The sequence below is a fragment of the Rhinopithecus bieti genome, unplaced genomic scaffold (genome assembly GCF_001698545.2).
Source record: "Rhinopithecus bieti isolate Rb0 unplaced genomic scaffold, ASM169854v2 scaffold_5710, whole genome shotgun sequence".
NCBI lineage: Eukaryota > Metazoa > Chordata > Mammalia > Primates > Cercopithecidae > Rhinopithecus > Rhinopithecus bieti.
In genome coordinates this window covers 324,748-331,184 of record NW_016804796.1, presented here as the reverse complement: position 1 = coordinate 331,184, position 6,437 = coordinate 324,748, and the positions used below count along the sequence as shown (strand labels likewise).

At 43.3% G+C, this 6,437-nt stretch overlaps 1 protein-coding gene across 1 annotated transcript in view; it reads left to right on the top strand.

The window, feature by feature from the left end:
- Positions 1 to 5,449: 5,449 nt before the first annotated feature.
- LOC108528581 (PRAME family member 20) overlaps positions 5,450 to 6,437 on the top strand; it is an 18,174-nt gene continuing 17,186 nt past the window's right edge. Inside the window, exon 1 of the mRNA XM_017870444.1 lies at positions 5,450 to 5,487. The gene's annotated coding sequence lies outside the window, so the exon portion shown is untranslated. The remainder of the gene's footprint in view (positions 5,488 to 6,437) is intronic.

The window sequence follows — 6,437 nt, the reverse complement described above, 5'->3', positions numbered from 1 at the left end:
GAAAGAAAGAAAGAAAGAAAGAAAGAAAGAAAGAAAGAAAGAAAGAAAGAAAGAAAGAAAGAAAGAAAGAAAGAAGAAAGAAGGAAGGAAGGAAAGAAAACGAACGAAAGAAAGAAAGGGAGAGAATTACATTGGTTTGGCTCAGAAAGGAGAGACAAATGAAGAGTAGAGGGCTTCCAGGCTATAGGTAACTATAGGTAAATTTAAACATTTTCTGGTTGACAATTGGTTGAGTTTGTCTAAAGTCCTGGAATCCATAAGAAAGGAAACGGTCAGGGTGAAATAAAAGATTGTGGAGACCAAGGTTCTTTTGGAGTCTTATAGTGGTCACTCTTAGAGATAATACATAACAAATGTTTCCTATTCAGACCCTTAAAAGGTGCTAGACAGTTCATCTCTTCAGTATTGGGAGGGCCTGCAAGAAAAGATCTAGCTGTGTTTATAGAGATTCTTTACAGACGCAGATCTTCCCCACAAAGGACAGCTTTGCAGAGCCATTTCATATTGCAAAGAAACATGCCTTGGGGCAAAATATCTTGACTTTCCCCTCTGTCACGGGATGTTATATGAGAGTCAGATTAGAAAATAAGTCGCCATCTACAGGGCTAAACAAAACTCATCTGATGAGAATTTATGATTTTAGGGCATGACTCTGTAGACTCCTTAGGAATTTGGGCAAGATAAAATTTCAGAACTTAGTCCTCAGCAAAATGAAGGCATATGCACTTTCCACCCACTTTAGGGCCACCTGTCTCTCCACTCTTCTCCTTCTTCCAATCCCATCTGCCTATATGTCTTCCAACAACTTATAAAATGACCAAAAGGACAATGAACATGGTTTTAACATTTGAATATCAACCAAACATGCACGATTGGGCCGGGCGCAGTGGCTCACGCCTGCATTCCCAACAACTTTGGGAGGCCAAGGTGGGCAGATCACCAGAAGTTCGAGACCATCATGGGCAACATGGGAAACCCTGTCTCTAGTAAAATACAAAATTAGCCAGGTATGGTGGTGCACATTTGTAATCCCAGCCACTCAGGAGGCTGATGCAGGAGAATCGATTGAACTCAGGAGGTGGAGGTTGTAGGGAGCCGAGATCGTGTCACTGCACTCCAGTCGGGACCACAGAGCAAGACTGTCACAAAAAAAAAACAAAATTAGTTGAACATTTGAATTCAACCAATGTATTTAAACAAATAAATAGAATAAAAGCACCAGAAAATGATCATCTTAATTGATGTAGGAAAACATTTGAAAAAATTCAATGACTCATTCAGGATTTTAAAATATTCTCAGCAAAATAAGAAAATAATTCCTCAATATGAATTCCTCAGTGGGATTCCAGGCACACATCACCCACCTTATCAGTCAGTCCCTTAGTAAATTCCATCAGTGTTTGTTAGGATTAGGGTGGAAGTCGAGAATTCATTCATTAATGCCCTGCACAGAGAAGGAGTTGTTCTAATATGTTACCTTCCTAGTTTTGAGCTTGAGACAGGGAAGGGTTCAATCTGTTCCTGAGATTAGACTGAAAACAAAACGAAAGCTTTATAGTTCAGAGATCTTTGGCTGGATCAACATTATCAAAATGAATTCTTGACTTGCACCCTAATACCAACACTTTCAGTTTCATGACTGGATATCCAAAGGATTGAATGGCCTCCTGAATTCACAGGCTTAACTGGGTGGAGCTTCAGAAATCCAATCAGGCATCACTCTCTGATGGGAAGTTGGTGGTTGAAAAGGGGAGGTGTGATGAGAAAGGTTCAAGAAAACTTGTGAGCACCCCAGAAGAGATCCAGAGCACACTCCAATGAGTGACCTCCATGAGGTCCAAGCACACTGCAAACTGAGTCCAGATCTGGTAGGTCAGGGACCTCCACAAAGGGCACTCCTATGACTCACAGTCAGCCAGTCAGGATAGCAACATCGCAGGTCAAGGCGACACAGAGAATTCTCCTGCCTGTTTTCAGATGAACAGATACAGTCTTTGATTTTCCTCTAATACAGTTTTATCTACACTCCAAATATATATATTTTGTTTGTTTTGTTTTGAGACAGAGTCTCACTCTTGCCTGGGCTAGAGTACAGTGGCACAATCTTGGCTCACCGCAACCTCTGCCTCCCGGGTTCAAGCAATTCTCCCGCCTCAGCCTCCTGAGTAGCTGGGAGTACAGGAGCACACCACCCTGCCCGGCTAATTTTGTATTTTAGTAGAGACGGGGTTTCACCATGTTGGCCAGTATGGTCTCCATCTCCGACCTCGTGATCCACTTGCCTCAGCCTCGTAAAGTGCTGGGATTACAGGCATGAGCCACCGCGCCTGGCGCCTATTCATTCTTCAATGGAGATGGCATGCGAGGATTACTTTATAAAATTCATAGAAATATTTTTTCTTCCCACCCCAGTCCAAACCATTATCATGCAACTTAGTGTCAATGGAAGTTAAGGCTGTTGAGGCAGCAATAATTAATAAAGCTTCATTGGAAACGAAATGTGAGGATCGACCTGGAAGACACACACTGACAAAGTGGGTGTGTACCAAAGTCTGTTACAAGTTGGAATGCTTTTGTGAGAAAGGTTAAAAGAAGGGAATGGGACTCCTCATATCAGTTTGGTTTTTTGCTTGTTTGTTTTGTTTGCTTGACCCGGCAAGCCTCAAATAGAGTTGTTTTCTGAATGTGTCCTTTCCATTGGAAGATACAATACAGAGGCTACCATCATTGGCCTTACATGACAACATAATAGGCTAAAACATTTTCCTTGCAAGACAACCAGCAAAACTTCATGATCAGAATCAAATCAGTGTCCTTCTCACTGTCTGTAGATGAAGTTTTCATCAGTACCTGAAGAGTTTGAGGCACTCATGAACTCACGATCAGATTCTTTACTCAGGGACGGATGTAAGCCCATCCTAAGACCTTCCACAGGTGGTTAATTGGGAAGCCTGCCCAGTGTGACCTGCAGGTTTTCACCGGCAATATGCAGGTGCAGATACGACAAAGAATAACCATAACCTTCATGTCACCCCAGCTGGTTAAGAATGGGATCCTTTTGACCCGTTCTCTCCATAAAACCAGGTTACTCATCTTGTGTGGTAACAAAATATATGGTCTGCTTAACAGAGAAAGAGACTCTGTAAAAAAATAAAAATAAAAAAATAAGGACTTTTATTATGAAATGAGCAAAGCAATGGGAATAAATGTGAGATTATCCAGGGAGGTAAAAGAAGACAAAGATTTGAAAGGAAAAATAAGGATGATTATATAAATTGTTTTGAAAGACTCATCCTTGCTCTTAAGGATCAAAACCAAAGGGGTATCAGTGCAATGTTGGATAGATTCCTCCTTCACCCCCTCAATAACCCCCAATATGTTTACCAAGTCTTGGTTCACTCCCAGGATCCCATTAAAACACCCAGCTCAACCCTGCCCAGCCTCCACCCTCACTTCCCTTTGTAATTTTGACATGACTTTATTACAGGACCATCAGGTTCCTATGCCTGCAGCACAGTAGCTCACCAATATTCGGAGACAGCAGGGTTTGCAGTAGAGAGTTTAATGATCACAGGGTGGCTGAATGAGAAGCTGGGAAGAGATCCTCAAATTCATCTCCCCAAGGATTACTCAGGGTTTTCAGGGGATCCTGGATAGCAAGGGGCTGGAAAGTTGGTGTATTTTGGTGGTGGTAAGAGGGATGAAGTCATCAGGATGTTGAAACTGCATTTTTTGGTGAGTTGGTGCCTTGCAGGGCCCTTCAGATCAGCTGGCATCAGTAGTTTCACTGACATGCAGAACCTGAAAGAATATCTCAAATGAAAAGTTAATGTTTTACAATGCTTAAATTGTTGCCTGCAGGGCAGTTAAGGGGAACTGTAATCTAAGGTCTACATGATTTTGGGACAGCAGGCTGTCAGCAACCATGAGGAAGCAGGGCAGAGAGCAAGCTGACCTCATGATGAATGCTGAATGCGCTGCAAGCTTGATTTATTTTGGTTTCTCAACCTCCCTTCTTCACTGATTAAATTTATAAAGTTTATAGGTATGGTTTGAATTTCTTCCAAAGAAGTCTTAACCTAAGCTCTGAGACCACTCATGCCCTCAGTGGCATCCCTCTTCCACCAGAACGAGTGTATAATCTGCTACATTAGGTGATATAAAACTCAGAAGACCATTCGATACATGGAGATTTTTATTCTGATTTTGTAGGGACGACACCTCTGTTTTTACAAATCTATTTTCACTATAAAGCATTTTTTTTTTTTTGAGATGGAGTCTTGCTCTGTCGCCCAGGCTGGAGTGCCTCAGCCTCCTGAGTAGCTGCGATTACAGGCGCATGTCGCCAAGCCCAGCTAATTTTTGTATTTTTAGTAGAGACCAGGTTTCACCATGTTGGTCAGGCTGGTCTCGAACCCCTGACCTCATGATCCACCCACCTTGGCCTCCCAAAGTGCTGGGATTACAGGTGTGGGCCACCGCGCCTGGCCACTGTAAAATGTTTTTATAATTTTGATGTGGCCAAAGATCTCCCAACAATACTACTTTCAGATTTTATTTTTCTCTCTAATGTCTTGATCAAACCTTCCCTGCCTCACACTCAGGACTGTGCAGGTCACATATTAGTAAAATTCCATCAGTGTTTGTGGAGTTCATGAATGAATGAATTCTTTTTTTTTTTCTTTTTTCTTTTTTTTTTTTTGACAGAGTCTCCCTCTGTCACCCAGGCTGGAGTGCAATGGTACAATCTCTGCTCACTGCAACCTCTGTCTCCCCTGTCTCCCGAGTTCAAGCAATTCTCCCACCTCAGCCTCCCAAGTAGCTGCATTACAGGCCCCCACCATCATGCCCAGCCAATTATTTTATTTTATTTTATTTTATTTTGAGACAGAGATGGGGTTTCACCATGTTGGCCATGCTGGTCTTGAACTCCTGACCTCAGGTGATCCACCCACCTCAGTCTCCCAAAGTGCTGGGATTACAGGGGTGATCCACCATGCCTAGTCTTAATTTTTCTATTTTTGTAGAGACAGGGTTTCACCATGTTGGCCAGGCTGGTCTTGAACTCCTGATCTCAGGTGATCGACCTGCCTTGGCCTCCCAAAGTGCTGGGATTACAGGCGTGAGCCACCCAGCCTTGAATGAATGAATTCTTGACTTCCACCCTATCCCTAATGCTGTCACTTTCTTGATTCATGAAATGAATCATATCTGATATGAATGGATATCTGGTTCAATCCATTAATCTGTGGAGAACCAAAAACCCAATCAGGATTAACTGGGTGGAGCTTCAGAAATGCAATCAGATATCACTTTTTGATTGGAAGCTAGCAGTGGATATGTGGAGGGGTGTGGATGGGAGTTATGATTAGAAATGTCAATAAAAGCTTCTAAAGACCCACAGGAGAGACCCAAAGTCTTCAAGCCTGGAGTTACTGCTCGGTTCTTCCTGAGGTCTGAGCACCCTGCAAACTCAGTCCACATCTGGTAAGTCCCTAATCTCTATAAGGACAATCCCATTTGATCTACAGTCAACCCGTGTGGGATGGTGACAGTGCAGGCACAGAGTTATATCCTGTTTTTCTTTGTTTTTGTTTTTTTTTTTTTTTGTATGAACAATTTGAAGCTTTGAATTTTTTCTTTTAAATGCAGTTTTGTCTTTATTTCAAACATTTTGATTTGTGCTTTGCTTTATGTCATTTCAGAGTTCTTGGTGGGAGCAGTGACTCATGCCTATAACCCAAACACTGGGAGGCCAAGGTGGGAGGATCATTTGAGCCCAGGGTTTCAAGACCAATCTGGGCAACATGGCAAAACTCCATCTCCACAAAAAAAATTTTTTTTGGTGGAGGATAGAGTCTTGCTCTGTTGGCCAGGCTGGAGTGCAGTGGCGTGATCTCGGCTCACTGCAACCTCCACCTCCCAGGCTCAAGCAATTCTCATGCCTCAGCCTCCTGAGTAACTGGGATTACAGTTGCCTGCCACCATGCCTGGCTAATTTTTGTATTTTTAGTAGAGGTGGAGTTTCGCCATGTTGGCCAGACTGGTCTCGAACTCTTGACCTCAAGTGATCCACCCACCTTGGCCTCACAAAGTGCTGGGATTATAGCCATGAACCACCAGTCCCCAGCATCTACATAAAATATTTTTAAATTAGCCAAGCGTGGTGCCATGCATCTGTAGTCCCAGCTATTTGGGTGGCTGAGGTGGGAGAATCCCTTGAGCCAGGAAGTTTGAGGCTGCAGTGAGCCATCCTCCCACCACTGCTATACTCCAGCCTGGGCAACAGAGTGAGACCCTTCCCCCCCCCACAAAAAAAAAATCTTAAGCAAACAGTTAAAAAAAATCCAACTACTTGGCCGGGCGCGGTGGCTCAAGCCTGTAATCCCAGCACTTTGGGAGGCCGAGACGGGCGGATCACGAGGTTAGGAGATCGA